The sequence below is a fragment of the Macaca nemestrina genome, chromosome 2 (assembly GCF_043159975.1).
Source record: "Macaca nemestrina isolate mMacNem1 chromosome 2, mMacNem.hap1, whole genome shotgun sequence".
NCBI classification, from domain to species: domain Eukaryota; kingdom Metazoa; phylum Chordata; class Mammalia; order Primates; family Cercopithecidae; genus Macaca; species Macaca nemestrina.
In genome coordinates, this window is record NC_092126.1 from 2,440,940 (window position 1) to 2,450,893 (window position 9,954).

The 9,954-nt window shown below is 48.5% G+C and overlaps 1 pseudogene; it reads right to left on the bottom strand.

Moving 5' to 3' along the window:
• Positions 1-4,699: 4,699 nt before the first annotated feature.
• On the bottom strand, positions 4,700-4,793 carry LOC112424806 (small nucleolar RNA U13; annotated as a pseudogene).
• Positions 4,794-9,954: the final 5,161 nt, after the last annotated feature.

The following is a 9,954-nucleotide window of genomic DNA, read 5'->3' on the forward strand; positions in this document are numbered from 1 at the left end:
GGAGAAAAATGCTTAATTGGAAAAGCTTGGATTTTGAGGTTGGTTTAGACCTGGGTTCAAATCTCAGATCCACCTACTCTAGTTCTGCAGCATTGGGGTATCAAAAATGGTACTTAAGAGCAAAGCTTTAGCGTTGGATGTATTTGGGTTTAATTCCTCCTGCTACAAGTGGACTCAGAGTAGTATTTTTCAAGATACTTTCTTTTTTTTTTTTTTTTTTTTTTGAGACAGGGTCTCACTCTTTTGCCCAGGCTGGGTTGTAGTGGTGCGATCTCGGCTCACTGCAACCTCCACCTCCCGGAGTCAAGCAATTCTCCTGCCTCAACCTCCCAAGTAGCTTGGATTACAGGTGCCCGCCACCACGCCTAGCTAATTTTTGCATTTTTTAGTAGAGATGGGGTTTCACCCTTTAGCCAGGCTGGTCTTGAACTCCTGACCTCAGATGATCCACCAGCCTCGGCCTCCCAAAGTGCTGGGATTACAGACGTGAGCCACCATGCCTGGCCCCCAAGACAGCTTCCTAATGTATTTTCCTCGCATCCATTTTGCCACGATGGCTCTAGGAAAGGGAAAATGACGAATGGCATCTCGGGAAAGAGGAGAATGTGGTATAGGTAACACATCTGTAAATAGCAGAAGGGACAGGAACCCTTTCAACATCAAGGTGGCGTGGAGAAGGGGTTTGTGGGGAGTGGGAGGCAAGAGGGAAGGGAAGGAGGAAGGGCGAGTGGCCAGATACTTGTGGCCTGGCTCACTGGCCAGGCCGAACCCACAAGGGAGAAGAAGAGAAGTGAGTTCAGCGGGCCGGTACGGGGGAGTTCCCAAGAGTAGTTTGTATCCCCCTCCTGCTAAAGAAATCCTGGGAGGAGACTGCCCTGTGGACGGCCTCACAGTGACCTGGGGTGGAGAGAGCTGACCTGAGGCGGGACTACGCCTTACCTCTGTGCTCCCCAGCCTGATCTGGAAGCCTCTGAGGGCCCAGTGGAGAAAGCAGGTCACTGAGAGGTCAGCTGAGGGCAGCAGGCCTGCCACAGGCCTCTATGGCAGGGGGGACGTGACCCACAGCAGACGCTGTGAAGATTGCCAGCACCACAAGGCCCAGGTGGAGGCCCAGGTCGGCTGTCCTAGGAAATGCTGGGGTGCCACAGAACCAGCAGCAAAAAGCAAGGGGAGAGAGGGTGAACACCAGGCCCTAGATGAGCCCAGGGCCAAGAGAACAGACATGTCCTCTGGCATGGACTTCAGCTACAGGTGTGAACTGGGCCACTGGGAGCAGGCACGCGAGGGACTTCCCCTCCTAAGGTGGCGAGAACCCAGGGGACAGGACAAGGACTAGCCTTCCTGCGGGGAGGAGGGAAAGAGGGAAAGCTCAGAGAAGGACAAACAGGCCTGGAAGGAAGTTTGAGCCTTGAATTATCGGAACGCAGCACTGTTCAAAAGAAATAGACAACGGAAAAAACAAAACCCGAAATTCTTTTACCTCCCTTCCCCTGCAAAAACAATCAGATCTTTGACTTGACAAGTTTTTGTTTGTTTGTTTCTTGCTCTTCCGTGGGATTTGGGATTCTAGGGGACAAAATGATCAGTTAAAGAAAATGAAGTACCCACCAATTATCCACATCTGATGTGCTGGGTATAAACTGACAGCCCTCACTCCATGAACTTTGTAAACTTGGGTTACCTACCTAATTTCTTCGAGCCTCAGCTTCTTCATCTACAAAATGAGAGTAAGACTGCTTCGTATGGTTGTTGTGAGCATTAAACGAAATGACACGTGCACAGCTCTCTGGGAACGGTGCCCAGCACGTAGCTGTGCCCATTAATGGTTGCATAACCTCATTACTTAGCTTCTACGAGCTTCATTTTCTTCCTCTGTAGCTAGGAACTGCGATATCCATCTCACACAATAGGTACGCAGACGGTGTAACTTCTCTTTCCCTTCTACTCCCTGTCTGAAGAGTACAATTTCTCTTTCTCAGCATCTCCAAATATATTAATCTCCATTCATTGATTCAGGCAGTAGTATTTGCTGGGTTTCTGCTCTGTCCAGGGTTTCCTCCCGAGGGTTTCCAGGATGACGCATCGGCAATGTTGATCCTTCTCAAACAGCTTCCTAGTCAGCTGGTGGAGGGACAGGGGCCAATATTCTTACTTCTTTATTATAGCAGGGAAAAGTGATGAGAGGCACAGCAAAACCTCTGTATTCACTTAGAAGAGGCAGCATTTACTTCCTGTTAGAATTCAGGGAGTGCTTCCCTCATAACATGGCATTTGAACAGGGCCTTGCTGCCAGTATTGAGGGTAATGGGGAGACAGAAATAGACGAACTGGGCCTTGAAAAATGAGAAATACCAGTCTAGGCAAAGAATTGGGAACACAATGGCACAGTGTAGGGTGTGATTTGAGAATGGGCGGGTGGTTCTCTGACCTATGACTAGATCAGACAAGATAAGGGGTTGGGGGATAATAACAGGCTGAAGAGTTAGGTACAGGCCTGATATGACGGGTCCACGATGCTACCAAATGAACAGTCATCAACTTGTCATGTTACTAATATTATTTTGTGAAAGGAAGGAGAAGGGAGGCGGAGCTAGAATTTATCGAGCCCCAGATACATGCAAGCCCATGCACCGAGGCTACTGCTCTTTAGATAGTGTGTCTATACCTCATGATCATGCTGAGAGGTAGATGTTTAGAGAGGGGGAAACTGAGGTTCAGAGAGGTTAAGTAACTTACTCAAGCTCACACAGCTAGAAAGTAATCCATTGAGAATCAAATCTGGGTTTGCCTGATCCAAAGCCAATGCTTTGAGACAGGGCCTTCGTACTCACCTATTCCACCCGTTGCCGCATTGAAACACCCCTCTTTCCAGCTCCTGTGTTTAGGGAAGTTACGTGTCATGTTCTGTCACCAATAAATCAGCAGGAGGGGTGGCCTTGACACAATCTGAGGGATTGAGGCTCAGTAGGGTGCTCTTTTTGGTTCTAGAATTCAAGATCATGGAAAACTGCCAGAAGGAAATGGGTCTTCTCCTCTCCCAAATGGTCCCATAACTAGTCTGGCCAGCTTGAGCCATCCAGGAGGAGAATGTGGTCAGGGACTGTGACTCGGCTTAAGAAGGTAGTGGGAGCTTCCATGCAGAAAGCCCCGAGACGCGTTCATCTGCTGTGCATTTATGCTCCATGAAGCCCCAGCGGATTCTATTTTGAGGTGCCTCTTAAGTCAGGATACAGGATGGACTAATGTTTATTATTTGTGATAGGGCGCCTAAGGGGAAAGGCTCAGAAATATCTGTCTCCTTAGCTGGAAGTGACAAACTGAGACCCGAGACATTTTGGTTTTTGCACCACAAAGCCTTTCTCCGGGGAATGAGAGACCAGATCTGAGCACATGAGCTTTGGAGAAGTGATGGATCCTTTCCCGAAACTGAGGCTCAAAGAGACATGTTGTCTTTATCCAAGCTCATCAGATGGAAACAGGCAGAGTCAACCTGGGAACCCAAGTATTATGGCTCCTGGCTCTCTTACTGAGCTGCACAAAGCAGAACGCACTTACCTAATGGGAGCACTACAAACTGTTTACTCTCTTAATGGGCTGCAATTGGTTTTACTAGAAACATCGATTTTTTTTTTTTTAAGACAGGGTCTCGCTCTGTCACCCAGGCTGGAGTGAAATGGCACAATCTTGGCTCACTGCAACCGCTGCCTCCCGGGTTCAAACGATTCTTCTGCCTCAGCCTCCCCAGTAGCTAGGATTATAAGCACCCACCACCAGGCCTGGCTAATTTTTGTATTTTTAGTAGAGATGGGTTTCACCACATTGGTCAGGCTGGTCTCAAACTCCTGACCTTGTGATCTGCCCGCCTCAGCCTCCCAAAGTGCTGGGATTATGAGCGTGAGCCACCGCACCTGGCAGAAACAATAGTAATATCATCTAGTCCAACTACCTCATTTATACACGACAACACTTAGGCTCAGAATAGGAAACTGACTTGCTTAAGGTCACAATAATTTTAGCAGTAGAGGCTGGTCTAGGTCACAGATCACCTGCCCATGGTCAGCACTGACAGCTCTTTCCACGAATGTTTAATATTAAGTTTCACTGACTGTGACGTGTATCTGTATCTCTCTCTCCACCTACATCTATATCTATATCTACACACATGTTCCACTGACTGTGATCACCACTACCATCGCCCACGCCCATACACTCACGTGGGAACCAAGAGGTAATCAGTCACTTCCTTACCTTTATTTTTCTATTTTTTGTTTTTCATTTCTGAGAGAGTCTCATTCTGTCACCCAGGCTGGAGTGCAGTGGCGCAATCTTGACTCACCACCGCCTCTGCCTCCCAGGTTCAAGTGATTCTCCTGCCCCAGCCTCCCGAGTAGCTGGGATTACAGTCGCACGCCCCCACGCGTGGCTAATTTTTGTATTTTTAGTAGAGATGGGGTTTCACCATGTTGGTCAGGCTGGTCTTGAACTCCTGACGTCAGGTGATCCACCTGCCTCAGCCTCCCAAAGTGGTGGGATTACAGGCATGAACCACCGTGCCAGCCCACTTCCTTACCTTTAGACCGGCATATCTTTCCAGCTTTATGAAGGGGATAAAAATGTCTTTTAATTTTAGAGCATTTAAAAGCAACCAGTGAAAGAAAATCCCCAGATATTTGCTGCCTTTTTTTCTTTCTCTTTTTCACCTCAGGCAGGTAACGTGCCGATGATAATGTCTGAAAGGTTTGAGGGTGGCACCTCTCGAACCCAACCATCGCACTTACAAACTACAAAAGACTCTTTCTCAGTACTTTTCTTGTTTGAAAGTACCTACAGTTGCCGGGCGCGGTGGCTCAAGCCTGTAATCCCAGCACTTTGGGAGGCCGAGACGGGCGGATCACGAGGTCAGGAGTTCGAGACCATCCTGGCTAACACGGTGAAACCCCGTCTCTACTAAAAAATACAAAAAACTAGCCGGGCGAGGTGGCGGGCGCCTGTAGTCCCGGCTACTCGGGAGGCTGAGGCAGGAGAATGGCGTAAAAACCCGGGAGGCAGAGCTTGCAGTGAGCTGAGATCCGGCCACTGCACTCCAGCCTGGGCGACACAGCGAGACTCCGTCTCAAAAAAAAAAAAAAAAGAAAGTACCTACAGTTTGGGGCTCAAGACTCAGAAAGTCAGAGCGGAGAGGTGGGTCCCGTGCTCCACTCTACTTTTCCCGAAGTACCCCACATGCTAAGCAGAGTTCCTGCCTTCTCTGGGATAGGAATCGCCTCTGTGGCCGAAATTGGGCCTCCGTTTTTATCACTGCAGGAATATACATGGCCCCATGGCTGTCTCCTGCCTGGGCAGCAGCAAAGCCTCCCCAGACTGTCTGCCCTGTGGAAGAAAAGGCCTGGCTCCTACTCTTCTCCCAGTCTCCTTTTCTGGGAGCTGGCCGTGACGTGCTTCCGTTAACCTGGGCAGAGGCTGTTTCCCATCTCTTCCTGAATGAGCTACTTCATGGAGCCTGAGAGGAGGAGCCCTGGACTCTGCTTGCCTCGGATCGCTGCCCTTCTGCCCACTGTTCTCCCAGAAGCTCCCTTCTCTGGATCTGACATGACTTTCTCTTCTGAGCCAGGCCCAGCCGGAAGGATGCGTTTGTGTTCCGCCCTGCGTTCCTGCAGTGTGCGTTCCTGCAGTGTGCGTTCCTGCAGTGTGCGTTCCTGCAGTGTGCGTTCCTGCAGTGTGCGTTCCTGCAGTGTGCGTTCCTGCAGTGTCCCTCGGGTGCTGTGGCTGGAAATAATTTGTGTAAGGCACTCAGCCAGTCTCCCTTTTAATCACTCCCATACTCACAGACAGAGGGAATCCCAGCCCCTCACCCAGGAGAGGGAAGGAACCTCCCTCATTTTGACAGGGTCTCCCTCCGTGGCGGGGTAAGCAGTGATTCTGGTCTCCAGGAAAGATGCTGCCAAGAGCCTCTTTCTCTGAGGCCTAATTATGAAATCGATATCTTCAGGAACCCCTCCTCCTTCTCTGGAGCTTCTGCAGGCAGTTGAACATTCCAGATAATGTTCAAACATGCCTTCAGCCGGCAGGGTTTCCTGAGCACCACTCTGGCTGGGGAGGACAGGGTCAGCTGGGCCTGGAGGAATGGGCAGGGTTTGCTTAGGACATTCTGGGGAGGCAGATGGTGTAAGCTGGGGTTGGGTTGAGGAAGGCAGAGAGTTGGGGCAGCTTGAGGGAAAAAGGGGTGTTTGTTGGGGAAGAGTGAGCAATGACCGGTCAGAGTCCCAACAGCAAACAGAGGACACAATTAAAATGGGATCATTCCAGGAGAGTTTATTTGCAAAGGCGTGATCATAGGGAAACCACAAAGAATAGTGCAGTTAACTGGTCTCAGTAAGAGCCAAGGTGTTATCACCTCTAGGCACAAAGCGACAAAGACCAGAACAGAGAGTCCTGCAGAGCAACTTGACTTAGACGGAGCAGAAGACTTCAGTCCAAGGGCACAGCAAGCTGGAGGCAGCCTTGCAGGGAGAGACCCAGGCAGAGCTGGATTTGGAGTGACGCTGGCGAAGTTTCAGCTTCAGGATCCCACGCTTGCACAGGTGACTTCCAAAGCCGGGAGGAGTTCTAGCAATGTATTCGTATGTCACACATTTGTAAATTTTGCAGAATAAGATAGTTTCAATCCCAGGTTCCCTCCACTACACACATCACGTGGTTGGGTGACTTTGGAGTCGTTGTGGGCATTTTTAGGATCTGGTTAAGGGGAGATGGGTTTTGGTTTGGTTGGGTATATGCAAGTTGCTCACAGTCACTTCTTTTTTTTTCTTTAGGATGGAGTCTCACTCTGTCATCCAGGCTGGAGTGCAGTGGCGCAATCTCAGCTCACTGCAATCTCTGCCTCCTGGGTTCAAGTGATTGTCTTGCCTCAGCCTCCCGAGTAGCTGGGATTACAGGCACCTGCCACCACAGCCAGCTGATTCTTGTACTTTTAGTAGAGACAAGGTTTTACCATGTTGCCCAGGCTGGTCTCGAACTCCTGACCTCAAGTGACTCACCCACCTCAGCCTCCCAAAGTGCTGGGATTATAGGCATGAGCCACTGCACCCGCCCACAGTCACGTCTGAATATAATTAATTCATCGCTAGCTGTCCTGATGTCAGAATGGCTTTTAGGAATACTCTCACCTCCAACTCACCTAGTGTCATGACTTGAAGGTAATGATAGGTCATATTGCAAGGTGTATGTGGTTAGTGGAAGAGAACAGAGGTTTGTAAGGTACGGAACCAGAAGATAGCCTATGGAAAATTCTTCCCATCATCAGACATACAATTGTAAGTGGAGAATTCAGTTCTCATGGTCAGAAATATCATGTAGTACATGCAACTCTAAATACACCATACTATTTTCTTTTAAAATGGGGTCTCACCCTTCAGAAATTCTTAAACTTCATGTTTGTAGCCTATAAGCCTAACACCATTTCAGAGCATACCAAAAGTAGTAATTTTTTAAGAAGAAGCAAGGAAATGCAGGTAGAAATAAAGGCCCTTGGACCAGCTGGTAATCTTGTTGTTGAAGGGAAGTAAAGCATATTCGCTCACTGGGAAAAGCTTTACATTTCTTGCTACTTTGATAAAAAATGCTGACATCTTTGAAGCTGTCTTAGATTGGGTTCCCTGCAGGCTGACCATGAAATGAAAAGTTGTGGGCCCGAGGCTGACTGTGGCATGCTCTCAGGAGACAGACGTGTGAGGAAATGAGGATGGCAGGACTGGGAGAAGCTCATCAGAAATGTGGCCTCAGCCAGTCTGATATCCCCAGCAGCTAAAGGACGGCTGTGTTGGCCTGAAGAGGGAATCTGTGCAGTGGCCACAGCTCCCTCCACAGATGATAACGTGTCTCATGATACGTCACTACAATGGGGACACCAAAGACAAACGGACATAAGTGTCATCAGCCCAAAGAGTAATTAAGATTACTTCCTGCACAAGGAAATTTGAAATGTCCTAAATCTTAGTTATATACGGAAGAAAATGATAATATTCCATCATTTGATGTTCTATCATTTGACAATAATCTCAAAATTCCACATGATGTTACAATGAGTGGTGAAACTGAAACAGTTCTAGATGATCAATGATAAACAATAAAATTTCAGGCCAGGTGTGGTGGCTCAGTACTGTAATCCCAGTATTTTGGGAGGCTGAGGCACGTGGATCACTTGAGGTCAGGAGTTCAAGACCAGCCTGGCCAACACGGTGAAACCCCATCTCTACTAAAAACACAAAAATTAGTCGGGTGTGGTGGCACGCATCTGTAATCCCAGCTACTCAGGAGGCTGAGACAGGAGAATCACTTGAACCTGGGAAATGGAGGTTGCAGTGAGCTGAGATCACACCACTGCACTCCAGCCTGGGTGACAGAGCAAGACTCCATCTCAAAAAATAAAATAAAATAAAATAAAATAAAATAAAAAAGTAAAATAAAATTTCAACCAAGCCTACTGAAGACTGGGTTATATTTCCATTATTTCTGTGGGCAATTATATTACACGGTTATTGTATGAGAGGTAAAGCATATGCAGCAGAAAGATACGGGAAAAAGGTATTGTAGAGTTTTCTAGGCAATTAAGAAAACATATTGTTATTTTTCTACATTTTATGATATCTGTGTTGTTTATAAGCTTTTTAAAAAGTGTAATTTGTCACCATTTCTTTTCTCATTCTCAATAGAGATTTGCTTTCATATCTAACATTTTGTTCATAATTGTGGGCTGGTAATATTGCAAGCTTTGGCCATAAAACCAGGATCCACACTGAGATCCCACGACCTCACAGTCCTCCCTTCCTCAGGTGTCCTAGAGCTTCCCTTTGGCTGAGCCCAACAGAAGCCAGGGAGCTGCTCTAGGTCAGTCTTGGGTGGAGAGCAGGATGACAGAGGGTGGAGAGTGGATCAGGAGGCACACATTGCAGCTAGCAGGCACAGCTCAGCAGTGTGGAGCCAAATCATGGAGTCCTGGAAGGTTAGACTCAGCTTGCCCTTTATTCATGGAAAAATGACATCTGAGTGACATAAAGACAAAAATCTACATTGAACGAGCCTTTAATCCAGGGTTGTAGAACATGCCTGCCAGTCACCACGGGTGAACTTTGGTTCACACGCAGGCCGGAGGACGCGTCTGCTCCTTCTCTCCTCTTCTGTGGCCTGGAAAATTTGCGTCCCAAAGGAAACTATTGGGAAGAAGCCAGCGAACAACAACATGAAGGCGAAGGGGCAGAGCACCACCACCGTGGACATGACCACCCTAAGCCAATCAGAGGCTGCCACGAGTCCGTTGATGCTGTTAGTAGCCCTGATATCCTGAGTGTCCAGGTACATCCACCCACCTCCACGCTGTAGTTGAGGCCCTGTTTTCTTTTTTCGGCCTCACCCCAGTCAACTCCCAGAGGCAGCTCTGCGTGGCCAGTGCCAGCTGCACAAGCAGAATCAGAGGGCCCTCCCGCCCTTGGAAGATAGGAGCCCAAGTTTGGGGTGGAGGTGCCAGAACCGAATCCTCTGTTGACTCTTCTGTGACTGTCCTGGGGAAACGAAATCCTGGCCTCTTTCCCCAGGTCTCTTCCTGTCCTGTTGGATCCTGAGAGATTCCAGAGTGACCTTCTTTCCTCTTCTCATCCCATCAACGCTCTCCTTGACTGATCTCTACCACACTCTTTCCTCCACCACAAGCAAGGACTCCTGGATCTGCCATTATCTCCAGCCAGCTGGCCTTCCTAGGATCCTTTTATCCAACTTCCTATGACGCACCCCTGCTTGGGTGTTCCAAAAATACTTCAAAGGCAGTCTATTCAAGACCAAACTCACCAAATCCTGACAACCTTCCCGTTACAATAGTGCTCAGATCTGTTGTTTCCCATTCTCTCTCCTCTTTACTCCCCTCCTGGCCAGACCATTGTCTCAGCCTCCTCCGGCTAGACC